Source organism: Equus przewalskii, chromosome 7 (assembly GCF_037783145.1).
Source record: "Equus przewalskii isolate Varuska chromosome 7, EquPr2, whole genome shotgun sequence".
NCBI classification, from domain to species: domain Eukaryota; kingdom Metazoa; phylum Chordata; class Mammalia; order Perissodactyla; family Equidae; genus Equus; species Equus przewalskii.
In genome coordinates this window covers 25,136,323-25,152,315 of record NC_091837.1, presented here as the reverse complement: position 1 = coordinate 25,152,315, position 15,993 = coordinate 25,136,323, and the positions used below count along the sequence as shown (strand labels likewise).

Here is a 15,993-nt window from a genome sequence, read left to right as displayed (position 1 = left end):
TTCTGCCCCCATCCCCCAACTGTACCGCGCGCTCTCCGCTCAGCGGAACCCGACAGCTTCTCGTGGGATCCTCGCCCTCGTCCTGCCTGCACCGTGCCAGCGGCCCTCCGTCCAGCATGGCCATGAGCTACAGGGCCGGGAGCAGGGAGCCGGCAGTGAAGGGGTGCCTATCTGTTCTCATTTGCTAAACACTTGAGATCCACGATGGAATCAACATCACTTCGGCTTTTATGACTTAAATTCACCAATTTATGTCATGCCAGATTTAACGACATGCAAACCTGCAGGAGCGCCAGGAGACAAGGTCTTTCAGATGCTAAAAAAGGAGCAGTGGACACTTTGCAAAAGCGTCTCCAATATTGTCCCAGAATTATGTCTTGGGCCCAAGTGTTGCGAGTCCCGAGTGCACGCATTCCAGGAGGGCATGCAAACGTCCCCCAGCCCACCCCCTAGGCCGGCCCAGACACAGCTTCGGGGCCGGTGGTCACACACAGAAGCACAGGGCTCCCACTCCTCAGGCCTCAGCGCCCCGGGACCCATGAGCACCTGGGTCCCCCTCAGATGCTCCGAGGGGCACAAAACTCCGCTTGATGTCTGCGTCCCCTGCTTTGAGAACTTAGGACGTGAAGGTAAGTAAAGGGGATTGAGCACAGGGCTGTATCAGAGCCTGGGGAAGAGCAGAGTCGTTTGGCGGCAGCAGGCTCAAGAATTTATAATATTATGCACGATGCCATACTTGTCGTTGCCAGAGCACAGGGCCCGGAGGACAGAGACGCTTGTCCCTTTGTTCATGTCTCTTTTCACAGAGCCTACAGCAGGGCCCGGGCTCAAGACTGGTCGAACTCACGCTACTCTTCTCCGAATATTTGTTTCGTTGAGGAGCTGAGGCACCACAATAAAAATACGGATTAAGGAACACAGGAGAGCTGAGCCTTTTTCTTCTCTTGTGCTTTAGAAAGCCTGGATTCTTCGTTTCTGGGGTCGGACTGTCATCCACAGCAACCTAGTGATGTATCTGATCGGCCTCTCCTGTCCTTGATGAAGAGCCCACAGCAGAAGGTGGAGAGAACCAGGACTCGTGCCAACGGGCCCCTTAGAAGTCCCTCCATGCGCCGAATGCACACGTGTACACTGTCCCTTTCCAATTTCCAGGACTGAAGCCAAATCCACGGCCTAGGGCGGTGGTCCTCAACCAGGGCGGATTTTGTCCCCCAGGGGACATTTCAAATGTCTGGAGGCATTTCAGTTGTCACAACTGGGGGATGCTACTGACATCTGCGGGTGGAGGCCAGGGGTGCTGCTCAACACCCAACAGTGCACAGGACAGGCCCACAGCCAGGAACTACACACCCCCTAACGTCAGTCGAGCCAAGCGTGAGACCCCCTGGCCTGAAGTAACACAGACGCTGGCAGCCTCTTATCTTTGGCCTTGTTGCGTCCTTCGGTTTCACGAGGCAAAAACACGCCCTGGAAGAAGAAAGCTTTGGCTGGTCTTCAGGCCTGTGGCATTTCAAGATGATGGTGGCCAGTGATGGGAGTAGAGATGCCAGGGGAGACCTTCGAACGAGGCCTCTGGGCTGCCTCCTGGCCACGTGAGAGGCTGGCTGCAGACTCAGACAGAGGCGCCTGAGGTGGCCTCTTCTCTACTGCACGGTGGTCACTGTGGGGTCAGGGACATGTGTCTCCAGGCAGCCAGGTGCCCGTATCCACGACCCAGAACACGAACAGTGTGGTTAGGAGACACACTGATTATTGCACAGCGGCTTCCAGGTGTTACTCTCTGAACAGCCAACCAGTGCGCTGGGCAGAGGACCAAGGGGGTGGGTGAGGGAGTCCCTGACTCGTCCTGTTGCTGGAAGGGGAGCCCGTCTATTGGCAGGTATGACAGTCATACTTAGGGACGCGGGAAACTCCCTGTACGTCTGCAGACCTGGGAAGAAGAAACGCCCGAGAGAAAACACATGTTAGCTCTCACGCTGGTACTTGTTGCAATCTCCTGTATCCATCATCACGGAGACAAATGCATCCTCAAGAGGAGTTCCGCTGAGGGATAAGACAGGACTTATCGACAGGGCGACTCTGAACACCCACCAGAGAAGAGAGATCTGTGTGCCCTGAGAGGCCAGGCATGCGGAAAGACTCGATTCAATCTGAATACGTTAATTCTATATTTACTCTCTATTCACTGATGATTAAACAAGATAATAGAGGTGGAAGCAGCAGAAAGTTAAGAATTAAGGATAGTCTCTAATTTTTGTTAACTTTTAGTCTCATACTGATGGAGCTGGGTAATCTCATTATTGCAATGAAGGCCATATGGCTGGGGAAAGCCTCCTTTTTCCACTGTCAACCATCCGAGCACACCTCCTATACAGGAGTCACCCGTTTCGTGGGTATTGCTGCGAGGCAGGGCCCGGCTGCCCACAGGTGGAGATGCAGACACGAGATGCAGGCACGTGGCCGAGGTATAACCAGCTGGATACTGTGCTGGACACTGAATAGTGTGCCCCCACAATTCATGTCCACCGTGAACCTGTACATGTGACCTTATTTAGAAATAGGATTGTTAAGCTGAGGTCCTACTGGATTAGGGTGGGCCCTGAATCCAATATGAGTATTGTTCTTATAAGAAGAGGGAAATTTGGATGCAGAGACACATACAGAGGGAAGCCCATGTGACGACTGAGGCAGACACTGGAGTGGGGGTCTCCCACCCAAGGCACGCCAAAGGTTGCTGGCAGCCACCAGCAGCGAGGAGAGAGGCGACGGACAGATCCCTCCCTGGGATCTCAGAGGGAGCACGGCCCTGCCGACTCTGGCCTCCAGAACTGAGAGAATACTTTCCTTGTTTTAAGACACCCAGCACGTGGTGCTGTGTTACGGCAGCCCCAGGACACTAATTCAGACCCCTGGGCTTGGGACCTCGAACCTTGAGGGTGTGACACAGAGACCCAGTGTCAGAGAATTTACTGCCGCAGGGCAGAGCTGGGGGTCCACCAGGGACAGCACCGTCGGTGCTGGTGGCGGTGCCTGAAGAGGCTGTAACAAGTGTCCGCCGCCAGTGGCCAGTGTCCAATGATGGCCGTACCTATGGGAGCGTCAGGCTGTCCCTGTGACCGACTGACCCACCTAGCTGCTGCTCTCGGTCTTAGCCACTTTACAAACCTAATTCTCCAGCACCCCATCAGTTCTGTAAGCTGCCCGACATCCTTCCAGCATTAATGGGGCCTTTGAATTTTCTTGGATCCAGTGAGTGCTGCCAACTCATTCTTGACCACATAATACAAGAAGTTGAGGGACACACCAAAGCTTCATGGGCAAGCTGGAAACGTGATTTCCCTTTTGATTCACAAAGCAGAGTGAATTGGCTGGACTTCCACTTCCTAAGCAGACTTGGGTCAAAGACAGTGTCGACCAGAAACAGGGATCACGCCTGGGTGTGTCCCAGGAGCCGCGCCAGCCCGGCCAGACACTTGCTCAGCAAGTCCCGGGAGACTGCGCCATTACCTGCACTCCACAGTGAAGCAACTGAAGCCGCATGGCTCATCCGAGCGGGAGCTGCGCTCGAATCCAGAGCTTGTGCACTGAACCGCCCCTTGGGAATGCAAAGGGGAGTTTTGGGGAGAATGGGGAAAAAAAGAAAAATATAAATTTTCAGGGAAACATTTGTAGCTTTAACCTAATAAGGTGTGTGTTGAGGAGAGGAGTGACATTTATGTAAATCAGTGTGCACATATGCAAATCAGCCTATTAACTGGAGACCTGCTCATGACCACAGATATCACCTTATTTCAAAGGACCAAAAGCACTTTATATTCTCACTTTATTTTATGAACGTATTTTAACTCCCTAACACACCTCCTTCAGCAAAAGTAAAAACAAAAGATCATTTAAATCATTTCTTTATTTGCCAATTGATTTTTGTAAATCAAACTTTTCCCACTGACATAATTTCGAGAAAGCTTTATATTTGTATAAAAATGATTTGAGGTTTCATCTTGCTTAAAATAAACTTATTTATCCATTTCACCATTATCATGCTCCTATTTAAATAATCAGAATAATTCCCACTTTAAAAATACTTCCCCCTGTCTGCACTGAAATTTGCGTTCATGGAAGATCCGGTTAGTGCCGATGCACACAGAGTCTCTCCTTTCCCAGACCCCAGTCAGGCTGCTCTGAGCCCTCTTTCCACCTGGCCTGCCTTCAGTCGGCCTGGTCCAGCTGTAACAAGAATCCTGCTACGTCCGTTGAGAGAGAATCCTCTGCCCTTGAGATCTGATCACCGTGTCCGGCCTTCAGCAAGAATCCCGCTAAGTCACTTTAGCAAGAATCCCTTTCCTCGATGTTTCCTTGGTAATTTCCCATCCACTGACCCCTCCCCCCGCCGCCCATTGACTATAAGTCTGCAGCTGTCCTTGCTGTATTTGGAGTTGAGCCCCATCTCACCCCCATTGTGATATTCTTGATGCCTATAGTCTTAAATAAAGTTTTCCTTACCACTTTAATGAGCGTCAGAATAATTTTTTCTTTGACAGGAAAACGTCTCCCCACTGACCCTCTCGAAAGCATCGGACAGAAAGAGTATTAATATAATGCAAAGGTATTTGACTTTAAAAATCCATATTCAAAATAAGAGTGCTCTGAGGGCATTCCAGAGCACGGGTCTTCCTCTGCTCCCCTGGGTGGTCTGGCGCCTCCCTACAGCGTTCAGAGATGCTTCTCAGCCACGCTCCCGACGTCACCCCGGTCCAGGCCCCATCACCTCCCACCTGGACCAATCACGCTGTCCCAACCATTAAAAAACAAAATCTGACTGAGTGAATTTGAACATCTAAGAGGCTGTGTTCAACAATTCACGAACCGAGCAGCATCCGTCCAGAAAGTCGAAAGGAGCTCTGAGAAGCTGTACAAAAAGGAACGTTTTTAAAGGCAGAAAGGGGGCCAGAAATGGAAGTGTCCACCAAAGTGTGCATTGTTGCAGGCAAGCTCACCTCCCTTTGGGGGAAGGCGGGGGTCTGTCATGCAGCTCACCGTACCGGTGCTGACCAGGTAATTCCAGATGGCCTGGTTAAAGGTCACATCCTGCAGGAGGTAGAAATTGCAATTTAGTCTTGGTTTGCTGCTGTGAGGCTTAGCACAAGCGTCTCCGTTTTGGACCTGTCGTTTCTTTTTTAACACGACGAACCTCCCTACCTCCTCCCCGTCTCGAATTCACCACCACCAGCCTGCCCCACTGCAAACTCCCCACGGCATTCAGAATAATGAGCATGCTCCAAACTGCCTAGCTCTGGGCCCCTAAGCCCTTTCGGCCTCCCTAAACACATCCGATGTCCAGTTCTTCCGGTACCTTCTCCTCTGCTCTTGACATCACCACATCTCGGGGCGCCCCAAGGCTAGCTCACACCCGCCGAGTGTCCACAGCTTTGCGCCATCCCTCTGACCTCAGCACAGCCTGATGTGACGTGCGCACCTCACCTTTCCTGCCGGGGCCGGAGACTCACAAGCCTGGAAAACATCTCATTTCTTCCCTACCCACAGTGCCTAGCACACTGGATTCGACATGGGGGTACTCAGGAAATGTTTACTGAACAACTGAACGGACGTCACCATTAAATTCAATAGAACGGAAAGCACTGAGGGAAAATCTTAAGGCCTATTTTCCGGAAGAACTTATCTTTCTTTGCGGGGCCTGAAAAATTTAAGTCATTCACAGCAAACAGGCACCCCCTTGTGGCTGCAAGCTGACAGTACAAGATCCCCAACACAAGGGTCCAACTCTAGTGATCAGATGGAGAGAAATGAGTTTAACCATTTGCAAATCATGTATACCCATCCTTTGAGGTCATTTATAGGAAGAGTCAAATATTGACAAGGGTCTGACACATTTAAATTTCTTAAATGAATTTTCTAATCATCTTTAACCTGTAATGATTTCCCTTCAAAGACTGTAGCCCTTTGCCTTCAATTCAGTTCAGCACATAACACGATGTTGACATGTATGTGCCCTAATGGTCAACAAGACTGGCCCTGGAGACAGGCTGACGAGCCTTTTCCAGGAGACACTGCTATTTTCCAGAAGCAAGTCCTTGACCTGCATTTACTACACGCTGATGGCCGATATTTACTGTATTCTCCCTTGGTGCAAAGTCCTGTGCTAAGCCCTTAACCTGCATTATCTGCTCTCAGCTTTCGAATAACCATATGCAAGGAGTACAAATCTTATCCGCATTTTCCAGATGAGTTGTCTGAGGCACAGAGAAGTCAAACAACTTGCTCAAAATCACACAGATAGGAAATACGGGACTGGATCAAAGCCAGGCAAAGTGCCTTTAAAATCTGCTTCTACTGTGAGCCTTTCTTTTTTCTGACTCCGCATCCTAAATATCCCTCCAAGATGCCCCCTTCCTTTTTTGGCACTTTTTTTCCCATTGTGGTTAAATATGCATAACATAAAATTTACCTTTTTAACCATTTTTAAGTGTGCAGTTCAGTGGCATTCACTGAATGCCATTCACATGTTGTGCACCCGTCACCACTATCCATCTCCAGAACTTTCTCATCTTCCCAAACTCAGACTCTGCACCCTTAAACACTAACTCTCCTTCCCCACCCCCCAGCCCCCCACAACCACCATTCTACTTTCCGTCTTTACGAATGTGACTCCCCTAGGGACCTCACCTAGGTGGAATCATACAGTATTCGTCTTTTTTTGTGACTGGCTTATCTCACTCAGCACAATGTCCTCCAGCTTCATCCATGTTGTAGCCGGTGTCAGGATTTCCTTCCTTTTCAAGGCTGAGGAACATCCCATGGTATAATTAGACCACATTTTATCTGTTCTTCCTTCGATAGACACTTGGGCTGTTTCCACCTTTTGGCTTTGAGAATCATGCTGCTATGAACACGGGTACACAAATGTCTGTTCGCGTCTCTGCTTTCAATTCTTTGGGGAATGTACTCAGAAGCGGGATTGCTGGATCACATGGTAATTTCAGGATACGGGGGTTCTGGTTAGCTCTGCCTCCTCCTGTCTGCAGGTCACTCAACACTCTTCCCAGTGTCCCATGCGTAAAGGGAGATGGAATACCTTTGTCCCTTTGAGTTGCTATGACCATTGCAATGATATGTACATTAAGATAGGGAGGTCAACTTCTAAAATATAAAAGTGGTTTATAACGTTCCACATATTGTTACCTTGAAGGGAGAAAAGGAGGCAGAGAAGAAGGAATTTTTTAACTCTGCGTAAGCTTTTCTGGTCTCTCAGCTAAAATCTGCTCTCCTGTGCCGCTGTGCCATCTATCCATCTTTTCAGCATTCTTACATTTTTGGCAGAACTTTCTTGGTCAGATCACGATCAGTGATGAGCCCCACAGGAAAAAGAGAAGGGGAGATAGTGTTAATCTGCCGACACATGTGCTGGGGATCTTTAGAGCCAAAAAGAATTGCTTTATCAATAGGCTGTCTTACGAGAGACGATTCCCGGCACGCTTCACCAACCGGTTGTTTATAGAGGTTTGTTAAACACAGTCATTTGTGGTATGATTTACGTGCAATGGTCTGAGTCCTTGGAAGGCAACCTATGTTTTCAATCTTCAGCACAAATGAAATAATGGTTTGTAACTTCAGGATTATACTCTAGGCTATTAATTTTCATTTTATATTATCCGAGAGAAATGGCCTGAGGAAATCACAACGCGCTTTTATTTTTTATATAATATTACCTTTTGCACAAAAAAGGTCTTATTAGCATTATTAATTATATCTTTTAAATAAGTGATCAGTAAAGAACTAGCCTAGATATAATTAATAGAACTTGGAAAGAATTAACAAAGAGTTTAAATATGTGAAACAAAGTAAATGGACTTGGGGCATGAGGTTCAACATTTGAATTAGAGAAGAAAAGCATAAAGTGGAGAGAGAATGGGTTAAAATTTGGGACAATGAAGTTTTATGACACCCAGTAGTTGCTTTCACACCATTTGTGGTGGGTCAGAAAAATGTTTTGTGAACAACAAAAAACTATCTTTTAAAAGTAATTCAGAGAAGAAGTGGAGAAGGGCAGTTTTTCGCCGCCCCCTCTAAGGAAAAAATGTTTAGAAAGTTGCATGGAGGCTGGGGACTGGGATGGACAAAACAAAGGACCCACCCCCTTTGACCACTAGAGGGGGGCATGTCCATTCATTTCCAGCCACATCTGCTTCATTTTCCAAAGCGAAATGACTCCATTCCAACTCGCTGGACCCAAAATAAGTACGGACTTAACATGGAGCCTCTTCAGCTACGCAGCATGGAACTGCCAGGTCTGTAACGCTTAGTGTCTCCTATCTCCCTCTGTAAAATCACTGTGGCGCTTAACTCAGCCATGCTCATAAAATGTGTGTGTGTGTGGGGGGGGGGGGGGGGCGGCTGTTTTGTTTAGTTTTGTGTTAAAATGCATCAACTCTAACAAAGGCAAGGGCAACACTGTTTCCAGAAAAGCGTAAAACAAAGCAAACTGCTCTTCAATCTTAGAGGTTTTGTTTCATTTGTTTTGTAAAAGAAAAAACAAACATCTCTCACTATTTTGTGGTCTTAATAACTACCCCAAAGTGTACAGAGAACCTAAACTCTTTAGTATCTGACCAACATCCAGCCATCCATGAGGGAATCAGCGACTTCTAGATTACTATTCTTCACAAAGGGAAAAAGAAAACGAAGCCCAAGTTGGCTTTTTTCCACCAAATTATTGGCTCTTTCCCAACCACCTACATAACTCATATTTGCTGAAGGAATGTAAGCTAATTTAATTATATTATTCAAAACTAAATCATGAAGGCAAATAAAATATAATTAATTCTGAAGCAATGCATCTATTTTATTATTCCATACTTGTGGGGATTAGAGTCATTGCTTTGCTCCGTCAGTCTGCATATTGAAATTGAATATTAAAACTGTGTCAATACTCAGGGGCAATTATGAGAAGGCCGGAGGACTTTGGGGGACTGGTAATGTGCTGTGCATTTTCTCTGAGAGCGTGAGAAAAAGAGAAGAGACCCTGGTTGACACTGAAGTGCTGATGAGGAGCACAAGCCATTGCGCCATGGTGGTCCCTGATGACAGTGGCCTCTCAAGCCTTCAAGAATTTCCGGCATTGGGCACATGAGGTTGACAACAATCTATATTTCCCAGGCATCTTGCAGCTCAAGGATCTCTCAAGGATCTGGATTAGCTCTTTCGTTGACATAGAAACACTTACGCTGAAAAGAGCTATTCACACGTCTTCCTGCCACTCAGTCTGAGAAGGTCAAACAACGTGGCCAACGTGAAGCCAGAACACTGGGGAAACGGGAAACAGACCTAAGAATACTGTGTGATGGAAGACTGGAGCTCATGGGCTCTTCTTACATTTCTTTTTCCTCAAAATGACTGTTTGATAAATATTGTGTTTATTCACAGGGGGCAGAAATTTCAGGCGGGCTGGTCTTGCCTGATACCTTCGCTAACTAAATCTTTGAAGGTTCACCATCAGTCTGCACTACCCTCGGACCTGGTCAAGAGGGGCCCCTGCTTGGGCCCCACACTTTATAAACAAGGCCCATCTCAGACCCTCCCAGGGGCCAAGGGATTGTGCCAGCCCAGAGCCCTGCCTCTACACCATGCTCCAAATCTCCCCATCCTGGAGCTTCCTTCCCAAACAGCCTGCCCTCAGGGCCAGTGTGAGGCTTTCCTTCTGGGCACCCTCCTCAGAGTGGGCTGCCGGTATAGACACCCCAGCCCAAGGACTGACAAAGGGGCAGCTACAGGGGCAGCGGGGGGCAGGAGGTGGGGAACGGCCAGTACTTGGACTGTGGGCTGGGGTGCCTACCCTCCTGGACCACCATGACCAGTGCAGAACTCTGAAGAGTCACTCTGAAGTTGAGTGGCCTTCCAATAGGTGAACAGAACATATTTTATTGAACACTTGGTTAACCTGATTTATAACTTTTTTTTTTTTTTGGTGAGGAAGATTGTCGCTGAGCTAACATCTGTGCCAGTCTTCCTCTATTTTGTCTGTGGGATGCCACCACATTACGGCTTGATGAGTGCTGCATAGGTCCACGCCCAGGATCTGAACCCACAAACCCCTGGCTGCCAAAGTGTGTGAACTTAATCACTACACCTCTGGACCAGCCCTGATTTATAACTTTCACAGGTGTAGACACAGGGACGTGGTCTCTAGTCGTGCTCTTGCCTCAAGTCCCAGACGCATCAGGGGCTGCATTAGCCAGGGTTCTCCAGACAAACAGAACCAACAGGATACTCAGAGACATACAGCAAGAGAGGTTATGAGGGACGGGCTCACACGAGTGTGGAGGCCGAAGTCCCATGATCTGCCGTCTGCAAGCCAGAGGCCCAGGAGAGCTGGTGGTGGGGCTCCAGGCCAAGCCCACAGGCCTGGGAACCAGGGGGGGTCAATGGTGTGAGTGCCAGTCCGAGTCAAAAGGACAGGGAAGCTGGAGCCTCATTGCCAGGTATCTCTGTGCTTCTGCCAAACCCCACTGCCATCACAATCGCTTCCACCACAACCAAGGGCATTGGCACACCTGGTGTCATCTTCACTGGGGACAGCCAGCTCTGCGGGGCAATGCCATCCTTCCCAGAAGATCCAAACAACACTGGGGACTGCTGCTGCTTCTCTGGGATGGTGGCAGTAACACTGAGACCCAGCGAGCTCTCACGCCGTGCTGGGCACCAAGCCGAGGACCACACAGGTGGAAGCTCATTTCAGCCTCATGACTATCCTGTGGGGTACAGACTCTCGTTCATTCGTCCAGTTTTACAGATGAGAAAAGTGAGGCTTGGGAGGGGAAAAAATTTGCCCGAGGCCACAGTTAGACATGGTGAAGGGACTCTGAATCCAGGGAGCCTGGGCTCCCACCCACCACACCACGCACCTCCGTAGTGTCTGGGTCCTGCGGCCCTGAGGCCCAGCGCCCTGAGGCCAGGCTGACTCTTCTCACTCACGCAGCCCCAGCCCAGTGCTTGGCACATCACAGACGACCAGCATTTTGCTGGGTACGTGAATAAACCCAGGATGAACCCTAGGGGTGTGAGCAGTATCACTCGAGCATCCTCAGAGCAGGTAAAGTCTAGGATCTCCCTCATTCGTTTTCCTCCTCTTCCCCCTTTGAATTATTCCATAACGCTAACATTTAGAGAATCCCAGAAATCCCCTGGAGGCGCACCCCAGCGGTCTCCCAGTCCACTGCTTGCTGCTTCCCAGTGCCTCGGGGTGGCGCTGTGGACAACCTTGGGGTAGGCAGTTGGCCTCAAGTCGGTTTAGTCCAGGTGCCAACCCCTGGGGGAGATGGATGCTTGGCCAAGGGTGGCCCTGGCTTTGGTCCCCTGCACATGCACAGCCATTCCCTGAGGTCCAGGTGTCCCTGGATCTGACTCATTCCTGTGAACTCAGAACCTTCTTCCCTCTCTCCCCTCCCAGGGGAGCATGGCACCAGGGGTGTGCAGTGTCTCTCTTTACTGTAGAAATAAGCCAGGTCTCTCTACACCCTGTGTCCAGCCCAAGAGGGCTCCCCATCCACTCCACTAAGGACAGCTATCCTTGGGGTCTCCTGCACTCTCTATGACACCTGGCCCTGAACACTAGAGCCTGTCACCATCCTTCCCACAGGCAGATAAAAACACAGGCACCCAGTTAGATGTGAATTTCAGATTAACAGTGAATAAACAAGGAATAGTTCTTAGCCTGTCAAGTAACTGAAATGGCAACGTAACTGGCATCCTGCGTTTCATCTGGCAACCCCACCTAAGGGAGGCTCCTCGGGCGGCAGGGCCCTCCTCTGCCCGGCCAGCAGCCTGCATGTTGTGTTACCCTTATTTTCCAAATGACTCAGTAGAGTCACAGGTGAGAGGAGCAGGAGCATATGACCTCCACAAAGGCCTCCAGCTTGTTAGTCTGAAGGCTTGCTTTATTTTTAATACTTATCTAATAAATTAATTCAAGGCTATAAAATTTACTCATTTTGGTCCCACCCAACAGGATGTGCACTTGTTTTGGTTTCCTCTTTAGCTGTTAACGTGTGTGGGGGGGGGTGTTTTGTTCGTTTGAAGTAGATAGAATTTTTGGCTCTTTTTCAGCAACTTGATTTTTATGACGTTAGAGAATGCGTTCCTGTGAGATTTCCACATTTTGGAATTTGCTGAGATTCTCTTCCTGGCATAAAACATGGTCAATTTTCATGAATGTTCTAAGAGGGTTTGTTGGCACAAAGTTCACAGACAGGTGACAGATCAAGTTTGTTAACAGCTGATTTGGAGATTTCTGAGATGAGAATCAACATTACCCTGCCATGATTGGGAATTACTCAGTATCTCACTGTATTTCTAAAAACACAAACTATCTTTCAAAGCTATGTTGTGAGCTGAAGAAGGTATGCAACCATGTATTTTACCTTCCTAACAAATTATTCTTTTCATAAATTGATGCTTTTTGCCTCAAATTCTCTCGACTGACACCACTTCCCTCACTTGCTTTCTTTTTGCTAGTATTTTCCTGAAGATTTTTCCACTCCTTTATTTTCAATCTTTCATTATTTTTTTTTTTTGAGGAAGACTAGCCCTGAGCTAACTGCTGCCATTCCTCCTCTTTTTGATGAGAAAGACTGGCCCTGAGCTAACATCTGTGCCCATCTTCCTCTACTTTATATGTGGGACGCCTACCACAGCATGGCTTACCAAGCGGTGCCATGTCCACACCCAGGATCTGAACCAGCAGACGCCGGCCCGAGAAGTGGAACGTGCACACTTAACTGCTGCGCCACCGGGCCGGCCCCCCGATCACCTCTTATAATCAACCTATACACATACTTGTGGTGAAGTTTATAATTCCACTTGAAAATGTCTGTAAATAGTAGAATTTAACCCATTCACACTTACTATGACTAATGCTATGTTTAAATTTACTCCTGCCATGTTATTTTATACTTTCTAGTTCTTTCTTTTCATTTCTTCTCCTGATCTTTGCTGGATCAAGTAGCTGTCTCGGTGTGCAACACAGAGAGAATTCACAGTTCTCTGATCACTAACTGTTTGCAACAGTGACAGTGCAAGGAACAGCAGTACAGGAAACACGGCTGCTGGTACACCAGTCACAATCCCCAGTGCCTTCTCCCAGGGCACTGGAGGGAGGACTGAGCCTCTGGACTAAGTCCCTGCGGGTCCTGAGTTTATCTCAGAATGGGGGGAGGGGGCACACAAGCACAGGAGAGTGCCAGGGGTAAAAACGACATTTTGGGGATAAACAGGAGGAAGGCTCAAGGTGACTGATTTAAACGTTAAGAAGAAATATTACCTTAATTTTGTACTCCAGGCAAGTGAAGTGGGACACAGAAATGAAACATGGAAGAACACACCAGCAAGCCATCTGCATAGGTTTATTTGAGAATCTAAACCCCACCAGCACTGGGGACCTCACTCCAGTTTTACAGAAGGAAGTGCCTCCTCTGCGACCAAGAGGCAGCCTCAGTTGTAGCCCCCATGCTTTCATGCATGCGGTCAATTCTTCCCGCCCCAGCCAGTCCCTCTGAAGCACCTGGTGTTCTCACCACACGCACTTTCATACGTTGCTCACAGAACCTCTCCCGCGAGCCTGGTACCTCATACCATAACACGGTTTACCCGCTGAGCCCAATGCGACAACACGTGCACATGTATCTTTCGTTTTATGCCAATGGCCTTTTCTATCTTTCTTCACACCCCAGCACAGTGTTCTTTTTCCTTCTACTTATTACACCCATCATTTTGTATTTGGTCCAGTGACTCAGCACCGTTCTGAACTCTTAGGTGCTCCTTTGCCTGAGGTCCCAGCACAGTGAATAACTGTGCGGCTAAATCAGATGATTTTCATCAATCAATGTTCTTTATCTATTAGAGTCACAAACTTAATGAAAGTCCTAGTTCCCAGAAAAATGCATATACCCACATACACAAAGACTTTTGGATACAATTTAAGAAGGTTCTAGACGTCTTTGAAACTCATTTACAGATTCTAGGTTTAAAAACTCTCCCAACACAACCCTCCCACCATAACTCAAGACGCAGAGAAGACCGGGCCAGGCCAGCACGGAGGAGGGACGAAGTGCCTGAGTGAACCCACTCTCGGAAGCAGGATTTAGGAAACATAACTGGCAGGGTATACACACAACAATCTATAAAATGTATAAATTCACCTGAAAATCAGTAAGAGCAACCTATACATGCTTTTATTTTACTCTAAAAAAGTATATAATTTGCATAAGCCTAAATCTGAGCAGCAAAGCAGCTTTGGTATGCCAGTCGCCTTCCAGGAGGCCTACGCCCAGCTCTTGCTGACATGCAGAATAAACACAAGGCCCGGGATCTCCGGATTCGCCCTGCACCTCAGGGCTGGGGGACCAGGCCTGCGGAAGCCTGATGCTCCCTGAGGACTCCCGCGCATCCCGTGGCGCTGATGGTCTTTGGCCACCCTCTCCTGTCTCCTGCACTTATCTGTGTGTGATACTTAGGTTCTGCCCCATTTCAGCTTGAACACAGCACTCGGCTCCCACAAGTTCCATGAGGAGTCCACTCAGACCAAGCACCCCAAGACTGCAGGGAAGGGTCTGTGGCCAGAAGGCTTCGTGGACAGAAGCGTGCCACCTCACGCCATCCTAGCCCACTGGGGCCCTCTCTTCGAGTCCCTCTCCCATTCTACTTGCATTTTCTCATCCCAGACTATCCTGGGGCATTCAACTTCTTCTCTCTCTTATCACATGGGGCAATTCAGTCCTCTCCAGCCCTATCCCCAAATCTAGATGCCCAAACCCATCACAGTGCTCATCAGAAAAAGAACTCCAAGTAACATGACTCGTCTTCCTTAACAGGCAACTGGGATTAGTATTTTTTCTGTTGGATTAGTGAATGCTAGGCTCTTTGTACACGTTTACTTTACTCAGTTCTCCAACTCCCTCACGAGTTAGGTACCGTCAAAACCATTTTACAGATGAGAACCCTGAGGTTCACAGAACAAACTGCACGCGGTCCCAGAGGGCGGGCTGAGTGGCCCTCATTTCTCCCCTCTGCAGTTCTCACCCACATGTCTCGCTCGGCAGTGCTGTTGAGATTGGGCTCCTGCCTGTGATGCCATCAGCCTCTTTCTCACCCTCCCCTAGGGGTTTGACTTTACCATGGAGCACTTTGCCATCTGCTTCTGATATTTGCTTTCCATTCACCTATTTTTGTCAAATTCCTGAGAATAATAGCCAACTGTACAGAAAAAGTGCTTAGTAATTTTAAATGTTTTAGGATAAGAGAAGCAAGAGTTGGAAGGTCCCTTGGACGGCATCATGTCCAAGCTCATGCAACACCCGAGAATCCCTCTATATCTTCCTCAAGGCCGCCCACCCACGTCCTCAGACAGTGGGCCCTCTGAACGCTGCTGGGCTGACTCGAGAGACTTCCTGTCTTAAAGATGCAAAGTGCAGGGACTCAGGCTCCCGCTAGAAACTGTGAAGTCAGCCTTGCCTTCTCTCTTGCAGCCCCTAAATCCTAGCAGGCACCAGGAGTGACCTGATGGGTGACACTTGGGCTCACATGTGACCTCTCTTCCCCACCCACTCACATTGAAAGGGCCAGTTTGGACGGCTTCCACCTCGACAGTGGAAGCACAGTGCAGACCTGCCCCTCAAAGCCAGCAGATGCCAGAATACTGTCAGAGATGCTGCATGGAACACAGGCGACCACAGCTTTAGCTAAGAGCATGTCATCCCTTACCAGGAGTTTGAAAGTGAAATAAAAGCCTATGGGCACCAGGCAGATAATACAAATGACCAAAATGGATCACACAGGGAACGTGAATTCACAGTCAACACTTAAAAATCATTAAATTTTGTGTAAAAGTCTAGATTGTTGGTTTTTTCTTAAAAAGGCAGACTACATGGGAACAAACGGCCACAGCCACGGCCCTTATGACTCCTCTTTGAATTATTCCTGCAATTT

At 48.5% G+C, this 15,993-nt stretch overlaps 1 long non-coding RNA gene across 1 annotated transcript; it reads right to left on the bottom strand.

Moving 5' to 3' along the window:
• Positions 1–212: 212 nt before the first annotated feature.
• Positions 213–3,621, bottom strand: LOC139084766 (uncharacterized). Its single transcript, XR_011542471.1, has 2 exons — positions 3,508–3,621; positions 213–1,930 (listed from the first exon to the last, which is right to left on the bottom strand). It is a non-coding gene; the product is annotated as an uncharacterized lncRNA (long non-coding RNA).
• Between the last annotated feature and the right edge of the window lie 12,372 nt (positions 3,622–15,993).